The following is a 17,149-nucleotide window of genomic DNA, read 5'->3' as shown; positions in this document are numbered from 1 at the left end:
CCCCCCTCCGCTCTGAAGCCCTCAGTTTGTTTCTCAGAGACCATAGTCTCTCATGCTTCATTCCCCCCTCTGATTACCCCCCTTTCTTTATCCCTTTCTTCTCCTACCGATCTTCCTAGTTCTTATGTTCCATAGATGAGAGAAACCATATGATAGTTGTCTTTCTCTGCTTGACTTATTTCACTTAGCATTACCTCCTCCAGTGCCGTCCATGTTGTATACCATTACATATTACTGAACACATTATCTGTTGACCTCAGTTCATGAACTATGTAGATCCTGAATATTAAACGTCCTCAGAAGAAAACACAGTACACAATACATAGTACTTGAAGCAAATAGAAACTTCAAACAAAATAAAGTGTAAGGTATTATAGAAAAGGACTAGTTGAAAGTGTTAGGTACAAAAATATAATAAATTGTGCAAGGTATTAGATTAAATTAGAATCAGAACCTCTCCCAGGAGACATCAGAAAAGCTATAGGAACAGTAAAAGAAAAGTTAAGAGAAATGGATTATTGAAGTAGAAATGACAATATCTAGATATTAAGAGTAAAGGAGATTGGGGTGCCTGGCTGATCAGTTGGTTAAGGATCTGACTCTTGATTTCAGCTCATGTCATGATCTCAGGGGCTTGAGTTTGAGCCCCTGTGGGCCTCTGTGCTCAGCATGGAGTTTCTTTGAGATTCTCTTCCTCTGTCCCTCTTCCCATTTGAGTGCACTCTTTCTCTTTCTATCTCTCTCAAATACATATATAAAATCTTTTTTAAAAAGTAATGAAGATAATAATGAAAAAGCCATAAGAAAACTTTTGAAGGAGGAATGAAAATAAATGTCACCAATACAGCCACTATCAGATCAACAAAATCCTTATGCCAGGAAATCCCTTCTGGAGTCTCCCCATAATCCCTTCTGCTGGGTCATCTGGCAGAAGGGGAAAAAACTGGGCTGTCAGATGAAAAGAGCACATAAAACGTTAAAACAGAATAGAAAAAAAATGCACACTGACAGTGAAATGAAAATATCAAATACAAAGAAAATTTATTTATTTCCATAAAAAAGAAAATAATAATAAAAAAGTTTTATAGTGGGAAAAATCGCATTGAATACAAAAATATTTTATTCTTAAAATAGTAACATAAAAGCACAAGTAATATCTAAAAAAACCTTTCAAATATAAGACACCATAAAAATAGTCTCAGGTATATAAGTCCTCAAAAGATTTGCCAAATAAATGACTAACATTCAGAATATATTTGTAGAAATTACTTATAATATGAAAAGCTACAAGGATTATGAAACTAAAAGTGAATAAATATTGGCATATTTTATTATTGTCTTAAAATGAAAATAGCTGGAACTGGGCTGCATTGGGGAATGACAGGTATTATATCAATATTAAACCAGCGCACATTCTATGATGGTGCGGTTAAGGGAGTAATAGAAATGACATGCAAGAATGCTATAGGAATTGTCTTCTTAAGAGAAAGGTATAGATAATGGTAAATTTTAGAATGAAGTACGGGCACATGAAATGACTGTTGGTCTTAAGAAGAGATAGCAAGAACAAAACTATACTATGTAATAATCTAATGAAAGAAATGAAAATTATAGCCAAGGAAGAAGAAACATAAGAACAATAATGCAAAACAAAGTGAATAGAAAATAGCAAATAAAATGGTTTAATATATCTTAATATAACAACAATTATGTGCATATAAATGGGTTAAATTTACCAAGTAAGTGATAAAATCTCTGATGGATTTAAAAATTCTTTAAAGGTCAAATGTTTAGTTCTTTACAAGAGATATACTACTAGGACTTCACTAGGACTAAGTGAAGGTGAATATAAAAAGATAAAAATATATTCAAGTTAAATAAGAAGCAAGTAAATATGAGAAAATAAGATTTATAGTAAAATATATTATAGATAACAAGTAGGCATCAATTTCATGGTAGCTTTCCATGTAGATATTTTGCATATATTTGGTTTGATTTATTCCTAGGTTTTTAACCCTGTTGGCAATATTGGTGAATATTATATTTTAAATATAATGTGTGTTTCTGTTATGTTGAAAAACAATTAAACATTATACACTGATTTGTATATTTCTATATTTACTTGTAGTGGTTTTAGATTTAAATTTTTCCGTGTCCAATTTTGTCATGTGTGAATAAGAACAATTTCATTATTTTTTCCTTTCTAATACATATATCTTTTAAGTTTTTTTCTCCTATCGAATTGGCTAGAATCTCAAGCATAATATTCAATTAAAATAGTTGAACAATGTTTAATTGAATCGATAATAGACATTCTTGTATCATTCTTGATTTCAGGGAAAAAACTCTCAATATTTCACTATTAGGTATTATGTTTGCTCTAGATTATTACAGATACTTTGTAACATTATAAAGAGGCTCAGTTTTATTTCTAATTTTCTAAGCTTTTTAAAATGTATTTTATTTTTTAATCCCACCTTTGTTTCTTATAAAAACTTTGTTGAAATATCTTTATCACAAAATTAAATTGTCCTTTGCTATATTATAGAGAAAATAATGCAGTCCTAACCAAAATCTCAGTTGTCTTTTTTCCTTTTTTTGGTAAATACTGACAAACTGATACAAAATTTTTATATACAAATATTAAAAAGAAAATAGATAAAGCAAGTTTGGAAACTGAGGAAAAGTGGAAGATAAAAACTTCTGAAAAACTATAGTAATTAAGATACTGCAGTGCAAATAAACTGATCAATGGAACAATATAGGGAATCTAAAAATAGACCCAGACATATATAATCAAATGATTTTTGACAAGTTGTCAAGGCAATTCCAGTTATACAATAAACAAAAATGAATGATGAAACTAGAATCACATATTCATAAGAAACTTTAACTCAAAAGCATTGTTGAGCCTAAAATAACTGATGCTAAAACTTTAGGAGTGAGGGAGTAGAGGAAGAGCAGCTACGGAAATTAGTACCTAATGAGCATTGTAGAAAATAGAGCTAAAACCAGTGAGCTAACTATCCAATCTAAATTATGTGAAGAGATGGAAATAGAATAACATGTAAGACATATAGAAGGCAGGAAATAACGAAGATAAAAGCAGAAATCAATGTAAGACAGACTAGGTAGAATAGAAATATTCCAAAAGAGTATTAGGTCTCAAAAAACCTGCAGATTTCGATAACACTAAGATAATAGATGAGTTATAATAAATTTGCAAACATGGACAAATAGTACATTGTTAATAGGAATCCATCATTTACTAAAACTTACACAAGAAGAACTAGAGATGCAGAATCACCAAATTATTAAAGGAATTAATTATTTTAAAAATCTCATAAGGAAAATAAAACAATGCTTTTAGACACTTTCCACAATTTTGAGGGAACTGATTATTTCAATCTCATACATCTATAGAGAATAGAAAAAGAGAACATAGAAATTCGGAAATTTTACCATATAATTTGGAAAAATTACCGTAATAATATTAATACCAAAAGAGGATGTTACACAAAATGAAATTAGAGGCTAATTTATCCACAAACATAGAGGAGAAGTAGAACCATAAATTGAAAATACTAACCAAATGAACGTAGCAGTTTATAAGATAATAGACCATGACCAAAGTGATTTTATCCAAAGAACGTAGGATCATTTAACCTTAGAAAATCTACCAAATTTAACTGAAAGTAAAGTAGTATTTCAGTTAATGGCCTTTGCTAATAAGAACAGACGTTAGGATAATATAATTAAAATTGATGGGATGGGGAGCAGACTATGTTAGCTAGGGTGATCAAAGAAAAATCTTGAGAAAATAAGAGGAAGCATGAAGGATGAGACAAAAAGTTATGGCAAGGTGTAACAAGACAGAGCCCACAAGAAAGGTCATTAAATTCAGAGGCTTTCAGATGGAAATGAACATCATGAACAAGATGGCTGAAAAATATTAAGTCATCAAGAGTTTAATTATATAGGGCCTTATAGATCTTGGCAAACAGTTTTGAATTTTATTCTCTTGCAATGAAAAGGCACTGGAAGTTTTTAAGCCAGTGCAAAATATTTTTCTAGTAGCCTTATGAAAAAGTAATTATTCAGTGCTAAGGATCCAAAACAAGGAGACAAGACAGGAGACGACTGCTGATGAACGGTTTAAACTGGTGTTTTACTCTTGGATGCATAAGTAGATTTTGTCCAGTATATATTATGAAAATAGAACATAAAGGGCTTATTGACTTATTGAATACAGCCTGTAGGATGGAAAAATAAATGGTCATGCTTCAGATTTGTCTTGAAAAACTAGGCAGAGTTACAGGGGCCAGGAGGCATAAGGGAAGTAGACGGGTAGAAGAGGAGTTTAATTTGGAATCTGAACTTGAAAGGTTAGAGTGATGCTTGTGATGATTAATTTGTATGTTGACTTGGAGAGTTTTTGATGAGATTAATATATAAATTGGTGAAATTTGGGTAAAACACATTGCCCTCCATAATGTGGTTGGGCCTCATCCAATCAGTTGAAGGCTTGAACAGAACAAAAGGATCATCCTCTCCAAGCAGGAGAGAATTCTTCAGCAGACTGCCTTCAGATTTCATCTGCACCATCACCTTCCTTGGGTGTTCAGCCTGCTGGCCTTCAAACTGGAACAATATCATTGGTTCTGCTGGGTCTCTAGGCTGTTGGCCCACTCTGCAGATTTTATACTTGCCAGCTTCCATAATCATGTGAGCCAATTCCTTATAATGTATCTCTTTCTCTCTACCTCTCTTTCTCTATGCTATTGGTTCTGTTTCTCTGGAGAGCCCAGATTAATAAAAAGGCTAATACTTAAATATAAAAAATATATACTTAAAAATTAAAAGATAGATGCATGATAGAGATGATGATGATAGATACATGGAGATCGATAGATGATAGATAGATAGATGATAGATAGATAGATAGATAGATAGATAGATAGATAGATAGATGATAGATAGAATATAGCTTTGTGGTACTGATTTCCTGAATTCACAGCTCTCTATCTCCCTGGTACATTTCACTTATTTGTGGCTGCTTTTTTTAGTCTTTTGTCCAGAGTCTTCTCATTTCTGTGATTGTATCACCTCTGGAGGCCAAGCAGTGGAGAACAGAATATGACAAAACGGAACTGCTTTATTTGGTCCCAAAATGGTGAACCTAAAGCTCATGCAAGGAAAGGAAAGTGCTCCTCTTTCAGAATTTTGATTCTGTAATTTCCCTCTTTTGGCTGCTCTGGTGCTGCTACACAGTCCTTGAAGAATCATCTGATGGATGGAGCATGAAAAAACAGGAGGAAAAGGAAAAAAGATATAAACAGGACATACTCATTTTCTGTGAGATTTAAGAGCTTCCTTTTCTACTCTTCAATTCAGAACTACGGAACTTCTCCTGGTTCTCCATATGCACTACAGTGCTCACGTCCAAATTCAGACTACATGGCTTTTGGGCGGGGAGAGACCAATTCAGCTTGTCAAATCAAATAGTTGTCTCTCTATTCTGTCGAGCTATCATAGTTGAGTTCAGTGGGAGAGATAGACTGGCATTTGTTTGCTCCATCTTTCTGGAACTGGAATCTATACGTTGAAATTTAAACAATGAAAATGTATACAATGTAAATACTAAACAAAAGCAATTTGTCTTGGGCATATTAATAGCAAATAAAATAGATGTTTTAATTAGGTTGTGCTGCCACAACCAAATAACATAGAGTGGGTAGATTAAACAACACAAATTTATTTTCTTATAATTCCAGAGGCTGGAAGTCTGAGATGAGGGTGCCAGCATGGTCAGGTTCTGGTGAAAGCTCTCTCTTTCTTGCTTGCAGGCATCTACCTTCTCTTGTGTCCTCACGTAGTGGGGAGAAGTGGAGCAAGAGAGAGAAAGAGAACAAGAGATCTTTTCTTAAGGGCACAGTTTTATCAGATGATGCCCATATTTAACCTTAATTACTTCCTAAATACCCTATCTCCTAATACAGTCACATTGGTCACAGTGGGGGCTAGGGCTACAGCATAGCATTTTGCAGGGGACACAATTCAATCCATAGCAGTAGACTTTCAGGAAAGATGTGTTATTAGAAATAAAGAGGAATATTAAATGATAATCAAAGGAATTGAAAAGAAGGACAGCAATCATAATGTTGTGTGCACCAAATTACATTGCTTCAAAATATATAAAGCAAATGTGAAAGAATAAAAGAAGAAAAGATGTCCATAATAATATTTGAGAATGAGGAGATATCTAATGCAGCAATGCCCTGTTTTCCATTTTGTTGAAACATATTTAAAGGCCTTATACCAAAGAGCGGCAGAATATTATTTTATTTTTAAAGGCATTAAAGTATATTTAATATAAAAATTTATGCATATTTAATGTACGCACTTTGATGGGTTTATCATATGCATAAATCCATAATACCATCACATCAAACAAAGAAATAAACATATCCATCACCTACAAAAGATTTCTTCTGTTCCCTTGCTTCTTTTTTTAATTTACCAAAGAAAATAAAATAGTGATAAAGTAGTATCAATATAAAATGATAGAAATCTTACAGAGAATATTTTCTGACCACTGTGGATTAAAATTAGAACTAAGTAATAGAAAGATCACTTAAAATTTCTGAAGGTTTGCAAATAAAACATGAGAAATTAGAACTCATTTTTAACTAAAAAACACTAAAAATACAGCATGCCAAACTCCTGGGATGTCAAAAAAACCAGAACTGAGAACATTGTAGCTTTAATTATACAAATTAAAATAAAGATAACTTAAATGCTGATGATCTAAGTCCAATTTCAAAAAACATGTAGTTACAAGTTAAACTGAAAGACTAGAAAAGAGAAAGTAATAAAAAATATTGACTATCAGTGAAAAATACGAAACATGCATATCATGGAGAAAATCATCAAATCCAAAAGTAATTTGTTTAAAAAGATAACTAAAACTGATAATTCCCAAGCAAAACTAGTATCCTACATTAAAACGAGCAAATAAATTATCAAAACCTCATTGAGAAAAAAGGTACATGATCACCATGGATCCTACACATATTAAAAATAAAACAAGGCATATTCTCAACTAATGTATGGCAATAAATTTGGATAAAGTTAACAAATTTCATGAATAATAAAATCTATCGAATGCATAGGAAAGAAAACCTGAATAAACATTGGCCTATTGAGTAACTGAATCTTAAATAAGACTTGAAAATGAACAAACACACAAAAACACTAGGTTCAGAGGGCCTCCTTGAGGAGGTCTCCAAAAGTTTTAGTACCAATGTAAAACAAATTCTTCTACAGAATATAAAAGGAGGGGCTGTTCCTTCGCTTGTGTTATGAACTGGGGTTTATGCCAACTATATGTTAGCAAAGAGAATTCTGCAGTCTATCAGAATCTCATCTCACTGAGCTATAACAGATAACAGGGAACGGGACAGATAAAGAATAAGAAACGATTGTAAAGATACATTGATTGAATAACTGCTAGACCTTTTCTACATTATCCTACAAAAAAGAAAATTTATAAATAAGTTCAGTAATAATATAATATACTATTATTTATTATATTATTATTTATAATATCCAATTATTTAAATTCTGAAAATTTAATAGAATCCTCAGAATCCTTCAGTTTCTTTTCCACTCTTCCTCCCTCTCCCTTTCTTTCTCTGAGAATGGGTGGTACATTAAACTGTGGTAATTTGATAAAGGGACCATTTGTCAGTGGGTATGCAATATTGAGGAACTTTGCGATACTTTAGGGCTAGTAATAAAAGAATTTAATTGTCACCCAGACTTGAAGGAAAGGACAGTGCTATTTTACTAGGGTCACAGACAGAAGGTAGAGGGCTCCACTCAAGGATTCAGATAGTTATAGGCACCTTGGCAGTGATGGTAATAAATGCCCTTGTCTTTTCTTAGCCTGTTCTTCTCTTTAGACCAAATCAAGGTAAAAGCAGAGGGTAAAGGAACCCTTTAATGTAATCTATTGGTGTCACCTTTTGGGCTAGAGAGCAGGATGGAAAATGCCGCAGGGTTGATTGAGAGAGGCAAACAGAAGACACCAAGATGTATTCCTAGAAACCAGTATTGAAGTATAGTCAATGAAATGCTATTAAATCTATATGAAGGGATAGTGTGATTTTCATCATCTGCAACTCGGAGCTGGGCCCACTCCCCCCCAGATCTACGAGCTGGTGGCACTGACATCGTCAGACAAGAACAGGTGGATGGAGCTCTTGGATGAGGCCCTGCGGAATGCCACCCAGCGCCCGGGAGCTGCCCCAGTGCTCGCCCATCCCCTGCCCCTGGGCGCCTGGGAGCCAGCGCAGCAGAGCCCCACCCCCAGCAGGGTCCGGCTGGATGGCTCAGAAGTGTTCCACAGTGAACCAGAGCCCAGGGAGCTGCCCGGAGCAGACACTGGGTCCCAGCAGAGGGTTGAGGGGAACCCGTGGGCCTCCTAGACGATCCGGAGCAGGAAGGCAGCAACGAAGGGGAGCTGGGTGCCCTGCCTCACCCCTCTGCATCCCTAGATGGAGAGAACAGGGGAGGCCTGACTAGAGACCCCATCCTCCTGCCCCTCCCCGGTCCTCTGTTCATGGAAGGGCTTGCCCACTCAGCCCTGGAAGACGTGGAGAGCCTGCGGCACCTGATTCTGTGCGGCCTGCTGCCCGGTCGCCACCCCGAAGCGCAGCCCGCCGCGGAGCCAGAGGACGGCCTGACGCCTGCGCCTTCTCTCGGGAGCAGCAGCTGGCGCCCCGGGGACCCGGGCGCCCCAGGGCACGCCCCCCCCCCCCGGGGGGTGAAGGGCCAGAGCAGGAGGACGTGGCTCTCAGTTCCCTGGAACAGCTACCCCCATGGGCCAGGAATTCCGGGATCTGGGAGTCTCCCGAGCTGGACAGGAACCCAGAAGAAGAGGCTTTAAGCACCGAGGCGGCAGGAAGTTACAAAGTCTGAGAAAAGGGAACTGCTTTTATGTCAGCATGCCAGCCGGACCCCGGACTCCAGCACCGAGGGAGAGCCTCCCTGCCTGGCGGCTTCGGGGACCCAGTGGAGGTCACAGGCGCCCTCGCCACTCCCCGCCCAGCCTGGCCCTCAGGGACGTGGCAGCATCTTCCGCACCATGGAGCAGCTCATGGTCAAGCTCAACAGGTTCAAGGACATGGAGCTGGCCCACAAAGAGCTGCTCAGGTCCCTCGCGGGAGAGGCGTCAGGCGGCACCACACCCGTGGACAGTTTCCACACGGAGGTGGCTAGATGGACAGACGGCTCCCTGTCACCTCCGGCCAGGGAAGCCCTGGCCTACGACTCCAGGGACGGCCACCAGCCAGGGCCCTGCTCGGAGGACGGCTCCGACGCCCCCCCGGAAGACAGCGTGGCGCCGGGGGCCTAGTCCCCAGGACTGTAACCGCCCACTCGTGCTTTTGGAACCGGCCCGAGGCAGGGGCACAGGGCAGTGGGAGCCCAGACCTCCTTCCCGCGGTGGAGGCCGTGGAGAACCACGGGTCTAGCTGAGACCCCCGGGGGCGCCCCGAATGTCGCTTGGTCTGCTCAGGTCCTGGTCAAGTGTCAGTGTCTCCCCCTCCCTCCAGCCGCCCCCCAAGGCCTCTCCTGAGCATGCTGACTGCATCTGAAAGGCCCCCCAGACACGCAGGTGAAAGGAGGAGTCTCTGTGTAAATGCACTTTCTTCCTCCCTCCCCTCTTGGCAGGACCCCGGGGCTGAGGTGGGCACCCCGCTTCTCCCCTCCTAGTCACTTCGGTTTCCTATAAATACCTACGTGCTGTATGTGAGTCTTGCTTTGTAAATAACTTTGACCTGTTTTGTTTCTGTTGCTTGGGGGCCGGAGGCAGGCCCAGAGGGACAGCTCGCATCTCCTAGTTAACAGGCCAGCTCCAGGGTTAGGGCCCGAGAGGGGAGCCAAACCTGAGCACCCGGGTCCCCGTGAGCAGGAGGGTGTCCCAGCCCACGTGGCTTGAGAGCCCAGTCTCTGTGGCCCGAGCAGAGAGCTTCTCCCCTCTCCTAGGACTTGTCCTCTTCAGGGAGTTCCTGACCCCACCTCTGTCCACCCTTCCCCACCCTCTCCCTAGAGAAAAACCAGTGTATCCGGTACGGCCCTAAAAACCAGGCCCAGGAGGTGGGGCAGGGGGTGTGAATGCTGGAGTCCCCGCATTAACCCAGGACCATCACCAGGGGCCGTGGCAGCATCGGTCGCTCACCCCATGCCAGCCCCTCCCTGCGGACGATAGAATAGACCCACTGTGCTAGGTGTGTATATATATATATATATATACACATACATATAAAATATAGAGATGGAAATGACTGTTTTCCTGTTAAAATAATCTATACTCTTATTTTCTTTCTTTCATGGTTAAGATTTTTTTTTAAAGAAAAGTTAAATATTCTTCAAAAAAAAAAAGTTCTTTGTAGATCTTGGATACCAGTCTTTTATCTGTAGTATCATTTGAAAATATATTCTCCCATTCCGTGGGATGCCTCTTAGTTTTTTTGACTATTTCCTTGGCTGTGCAGAAGCTTTTTATCTTGATGAAGTCCCACAAGTACATTTTATCTTTTGTTTCTCTTGCCTTTGGAGATGTGTCATGAAAAAGGTTGCTGTGGCTGATATCATAGAGGTTGCTGCCTATACTCTCGTCTAGGATTTTGGTGGATTCCTGTCTCACATTGAGGTCTTTCATCCATTTAGAGTTTATCTTTCTGTATGGTGTGAGAGAGTGGTCAAGATTCATTCTTTTGCATGTAGCTGGCCATTTTTCCCAGCACCATTTATTGAAGAGACTGTCTTTTTTCCACTGGATGTTTTCCTGCTTTATCAAAGATTAGTTGCCCAAAGATCCGAGGGTCCATTTCTGGGCTCTCTATTCTGTTCCATTCGTCTATGTGTCTGTTTTTGTGCCAGTACCGTGCTGTCTTGGTGATCACAGCTTTGTAGTACAGCTTGAAATCCGGCATTGTGATGCCCCCAGCTTTGTTTTTCCTTTTCAACAGTTCCTTGGCGATTCGGGGCCTTTTCTGGTTCCATACAAATTTAAGGGCTATTTTTTCCAGTTCTTTGAAAAATGTCATTGGTATTTGGATCGGGATAGCATTGAAAGTGTAGATTGCTATGGGTAGCATGGCATTTTAACTATGTTTATTCTTCCGATCCATGAGCATGGAATATTTTTCCATCTTTTTGTGTCTTCTTCAAATGTCTTTCAAGAGTGATTTGTAGTTTCTAGAATATAGATCCTTTATGTCTCTGGTTAAGTTAATTCCAAGGTAACGTATGATTTTTGGTGCTATTGTAAATGGGATGGATTCCCTAATTTCTCTTTCTTCAGTCTCATTATTCATGTATAGAAATGCAACTGATTTCTGAGCATTGATTTTGTATCCCGCCACATTACTGAATTGCTCTATAACTTCTAGTAGTTTGGGAGTGGATTCTTTCAAGTTTTCCATATAGAGTATCATGTCATCTGTGAAGACAGTCAGTTTGACTTCTTTTTTGCTGATTTGGATAGCTTTTATCCCTTTTTGTTGTCTGATTGCTGTTGCAAGGACTTCTAGTACTATGTTGAATAATAGTGGCGAGAGTGGGCATCTTGTCATGTTCCTGATCTTAAAGGAAAGGCTTTTAGCTTTTCCCCATTGAGAATAATATTTGCTGTAGGCTTTTCATAGATGGCTTTTATGAGCTTGAGAAATGTACCATCTATTCCTACACTCTGAAGGGTTTTAATCAGGAAAGGCTGCTGTATTTTGTCAAATGCTTTTCCTGCATCTATTGAGAGAATCATATGATTTTTGAATTTTTGTTTCTGGATAAAATCTAAGACACTGATAGATTTGTGAATGTTGAACCACCCTTGCATCCCAGGGATGAGTCCCACTTGGTCATGATGGATAATCCTTTTAATGTACTGTTGGATTCTATTAGCCAGGATCTTGTTGAGGATTTTGGCGTCCATATTCATTAGGGAAATCTGTCTGTAATTCTCCTTTTTGATGAGGTCTTTGACTGGTTTGGGGATCAAGGTAATATTGGCCTCATAGAATGAGTTTGGTAACTTTCCTTCTGTTTCTATTTTCTGAAATAGCTTTGGGAGAATAGGTATTATTTCTTCTCTGAATGTTTGGTAGAATTCCCCAGGAAAACCGTCCGGGCCTGGAGTTTTGTTTTTTGGAAGGTTGTTTATCACTGACTCAATCTCTTCATAATTAATTGGCCTGTTTAAAAAAAGTCAATTTCTTCCTGTTTCAATCTTGGTAGTTTATAGGTTTCCAGGAAGTCCTCCATTTCGTCCAGATTGCTTAATTTATTGGCATAAAGCTGTTGATAAAAGTTTCTAATAATCCTTCCAGTTTCATTGGTGTTGGTTGTGACCTCTCCCTTTTCATTCATAATTTTATTAATTTGGGTCCTTTCTCTATTTTTTTTGTATAAGTCTTGCCAGTGGTTTGTCAATTTTATTTATTCTTTCAAAGAACCAGCTTCTAGTTCTATTGATCTGCTCTACTGTACTCCTGGTTTCTAATTCATCGATTTCTGCTCTCATCTTGATCAACTGCTTTCTCGTGTGTGGATTAGGCCTGTCCCTCTGTTGCTGTTCTAGCTTCTTGAGGTGAGAATATAAAAACTGCATTTTAGGTTTTTGTATTCTTTTGAGTGAGGCTTGGATTGCTATGTGTTTTCCCCTTAGGACTGCCTTTGCAATATCCCATAGGTTTTGGACCATTGTGTTTTCATTCTCGTTGGTTTCCATGAATCGTTTAAATTGATTTTTGATTTCCTGGTTTATCGAATCATTCCTGAGCAGGATGGTTCTTAGTCTCCAAGTGTTTGAGTTTCTTCCACATTTTTCCTTGTGGTTGAGTTCCAATTTCAAAGCGTTGTGGTCTGAGAATATGCAGGGAATAATTTCAGTCTTTTGGTATCAGTTGAGACCTGTTTTGTGACCCAGAACATGGACTATTCTTGAGAATGTTCCATGGGCATTAGAATAGAATGAGTATTCTTTGGTTCTGGGGTGTAGTGTTCTATATATGTCTATGAGGTCCAACTCATCGAGTATGGTTTTCAAAGCTCTTGTTTGCCAATTTTCTGCTTAGGTGCTCTGTCTATTTCTGATAGTGGAGTGTTGAGGTCCCCTACTATTAACGTAATTTTATCTATACATCTCTTTATTCTGGTTAAGAGTTGGCTTGTGTATCTTGCTGCTCCCCTGTTGGGGCATATATATTTATAATTGTCATATCCACTTGTTGGATACATCCTTTAAGAATAATATAGTGCCTCTCTGTATCTCTAACTATAGTCTTTAGTTTAAAATCCAAACTGTCTGATATGAGAATTGCTACCCCAGCTTTCTTTTGAGGTCCATTTGTGTGAAAGATGTTTTTCCATCCCTTTACTTTCAGTCTGGATGTATCTTTAGGTTCAAAATGAGTCTTTTGTAGACAGGACATGGATGGGTCGTGTCTTTTTATCCAATCTGCAACCCTGTATCATTTTATGGGAGCATTTAGGCCATTTATATGGAGACTGATTATTGAGAGATGATTTTAATGATGCCATGTTGCCTGTAAAGTCTTTGTTTCTATAGATTGTGACTTTCTGTTCTGTATCACTCTTGGGGTTTTTTTACTTTTATAGAACCCCCCCTTAATATCTCCTGTCGGGCTGGTTTCATCGTTATGAAATTGGTCAATGACTGGCGATTCTGGAAGGTCTTTATTTCTCCATCAATTCTGAATGACAGCCTTGCTGGATAAAGGATCCTTGGCTGCATGTTTTTCTCTGAAAGAGCTTTAAAAATGTCCCCCCAACCCTTTCTCTCATTCCAGGTCTGTGTAGACAGGTCTGACGTAATTCTGTTTACCTTTGCCTTGGTACGTGAGAAATTTCTTTACTCTGGCTGCTTTCAATACTGTATCCTTGGATCTAATATTTGTGAATTGCCCTATGACGTAATGTGGCGTAGGTTTGTTGTGGTTGAGCTTGGGAGGGGTCCTCTCTGCCTCTTAGACATGAATGTTTGTTTCCCTTGCTAGATTAGGGAAGTTTTCAGCTACAAATGTTCAAATATCTCTTCTAGACCTCTGTTTTTGTCCACCCCCTCGGGGATGCCGATGATTCTGACATTGGATCGTTTCATTGAGTCAGTAATCTCCCATAACCTACATTCGTGGGTGTGGATTTTTTTATGTTCAGCTTCTATTTTCGTTTTTTCTTCTACTAACCCATCCTCCAATTCGCTAATACGTTCCTCTGCCTCGGTGACCCTGGCCGTCAGAGCCTCTAGTTTTGACTGCATTTGGCTCATATAATTTTTAATTTCTGCCAGATTCGCTCTCATTTCCACCCTTAGAGATTCTATATTCTCATTAACATTTTCGTTAATTCTTTTGTCAAGTCTACACATCATCTTGACCATTGTTACTCTGAATTCCATTTCTGATAATTTGGTTACATCCATATCCATTAGTTCTGTGGCAGAGGCCACAGACTCATTGTCTTTTCTTTGCTGGGGGGGGGGACTTCTCCTTCTCATCATTCTGATGAGGAGAGGTTGCGGGGTTGTCCAGAGCCCAAATTATTGACGGGGACCCAGGCCGTGAGCCCTTGTTTTATAGGGATCTTAGGGATGTGGGCTTCTTCCTTAAAGATTTTATTTATTTATGTGGCAGAGAGACAGCCAGCAAGAGAGGGAACATAAGCAGGGGAGTGGGAGAGGAAGAAGCAGGCTCCCAGTGGAGGAGCCCGATGAGGGACTCCTTTCCGGAACGCTGGGATCACGCCCTGAGCCGAAGACAGGCGCTCAATTACTATGCCACCCAGGTGCCCCAGGATGTGGGCTTCTTGATTTTTCAGCCTGCCTTCTGGGGGAGGGGCCTGCCACGCCGATACTCAGGCAACCCTGTTTGGGTAGAGTCTCCGTGTCCCCTGCGAGGGGTGATGGGGATGGTCACACTGTGAGCTGGTATTTCCAGGCTTTTGTTCTCTGGCGGCTTTCCCTGGCGGTTTGCTGTGCCTCTTCTGAGTCAGAGCAGCAGCGGCCGAATCCCAGCCTCTGTCTCAGAACAGAGGGATTGCGGCCCGTTCTCCACTGATGTTCTGGCCACTTTAACTCCGTTACTGTTGGTGCTGCTCAACCCTGCAGCATCCAGGATGTGTGCCCACACCCGGCGTCCCAGCCCTCGCTTCCAGGGCCGGCGCGTCTCTGTCCTTTGTGTTTCTAATGCCGCCAGCCACCGGCCGCCCCCGCGCGCTCCCGGAGCTCCCGGCCTCAGTCTGTTTCCAGTGAGCACACCGGAGTTTGGAGTTCCGGAGTTCCGTGAGAAATCTGCTCTCTTCGCGGGTGCAGGTCCACGAGTCCGCCTGCTCCCCTATGCAGGTGGCTACTGCTTCCCATGGCCCGAACGCGGCGGCTCCCTCCCCCTTCCGTTTATCTTCCGATATCTGTGTGCGGTTTCATGGCTCCCCGCTTCGTACCTCAATACTCAGCGCTGGAGATGTTCATTTGTAGAGATCCAGATGTATCTTCCTGCATCTCAGGCTGATTCTGTGGATGTTCAGGCTGGTCTGGTACCTATCCAGCTCGACTCAGGGGACTGGCTGAAAAAGGGGTTCCCCTACTCCTCCGCCATCTTAACTCTATTCGCCTTCAAGTTCTTGAAACAAAAGCCACATTACTATTAACGAAAGGAACAGATCGTCAGAGGAGATAATTCAATATAAAAGGAAGAACCGCTTTTCATTCCATATTGCACCTTGAGAGGCAAACTAACTTCTCAATTAAAAATTAGAATATTTTTAGATGAATAGAACCTCTGAGATTCTTCATATTAGTCATTCAACTTTATTTATAATGAAACTATGACAGCAATCTATTTTCCCCAAAAGCTTGACATGTTACCTTGTCAAGTAAGAATAAAGTTCTATCTAGTCATGTGAAATGACCTATAACTTTAATGACTGTGTTTCTCAGTTTGAACTGAGAACTTGATATATACACTTAATAAAAAATGTAGACTAAAAGTCAAACGTTCTAAACTACGTTTCTATTTGTAAAATACGGTCATCTCTTCAGGTGTTAGTACCAGGGAAAAAGAGTTTAGGTAATAAATAATTTTCTCGTAAATCAGATTATTTTGCTGGAAGGAACATATAAATTGGAATATACTGTTAATTATAGTGTGCTGCTAGTTTAAATTTAACACATGATGAAAAATTAGGCACAAATAGGCCACAAAAATTCAAAAGACAAATTTAAAATAAAAATACTCCAACAAACAAATCGCAAGATATCTGTTAAGCCCAGCCAACCTATTGGAGGAAAAAGGAAAGAATTCCTTTCCCCCAGGCCTATTTTTACCCTAGAGCATGTAATTAGGCATTGGCAGTAAGAAGTCACAGCAGCTGGCTAGAGACTCCTCAAGGGAGAGAAACAGAGGTTTCTGGTAAAGAAACAAAGCAAGATATTGCTGTAAAGTAAATAATATCGTTTCCACAATGTATCAAAACATTTTCTTTGATTGGCAGTACTGTTGAAAGAATACCATCCCAAATCCTACTCAAAACCACTTTATTGTTTTTGTCGTTCTTTTTTTTTTACTAGCCTGTTTTTAATTCCCTTTACGATATGAGAAATATCTTACAGATATTAAGATGAGCTTATCTTAAATGTATAGATTGAATTTTTTTTCCTTTTTTTTGAAATTTCAATCACTTTATTTTTTATTATAATAATATTTTTTTATTATGTTAGTCACCATACAGTTCTACGCAACTAATGAATCATGGAACTTCACATGGAAAACCAGGGATGTACTGTATAAATTTTTTTTCCTATGCATGAATCAATGAAACTACTACACTTACCAAATTACAAAGCATTTACCTTACAAAAATTTCCTTTGGGCCCCTTTGCAGTAAATATTCACTATCAGAGCTAATAACTTCTCATTTCTATCCGTAAATATCAGTTTTGTCTATTTTTAAACTTCATTTTAATAAAATCTCACTATATGTACTCTTTTGTTTTGAATGTCTTCTGACTAATACAGTGTTTTAGAGATGTATCTATACTGTTCCTTATACTAGTTTAAAAAATGTT

This window comes from Ursus arctos, unplaced genomic scaffold (assembly GCF_023065955.2).
Source record: "Ursus arctos isolate Adak ecotype North America unplaced genomic scaffold, UrsArc2.0 scaffold_27, whole genome shotgun sequence".
NCBI classification, from domain to species: domain Eukaryota; kingdom Metazoa; phylum Chordata; class Mammalia; order Carnivora; family Ursidae; genus Ursus; species Ursus arctos.
The sequence above is the reverse complement of the archived record's forward strand: the minus strand, read 5'-3'. Positions refer to the sequence as shown.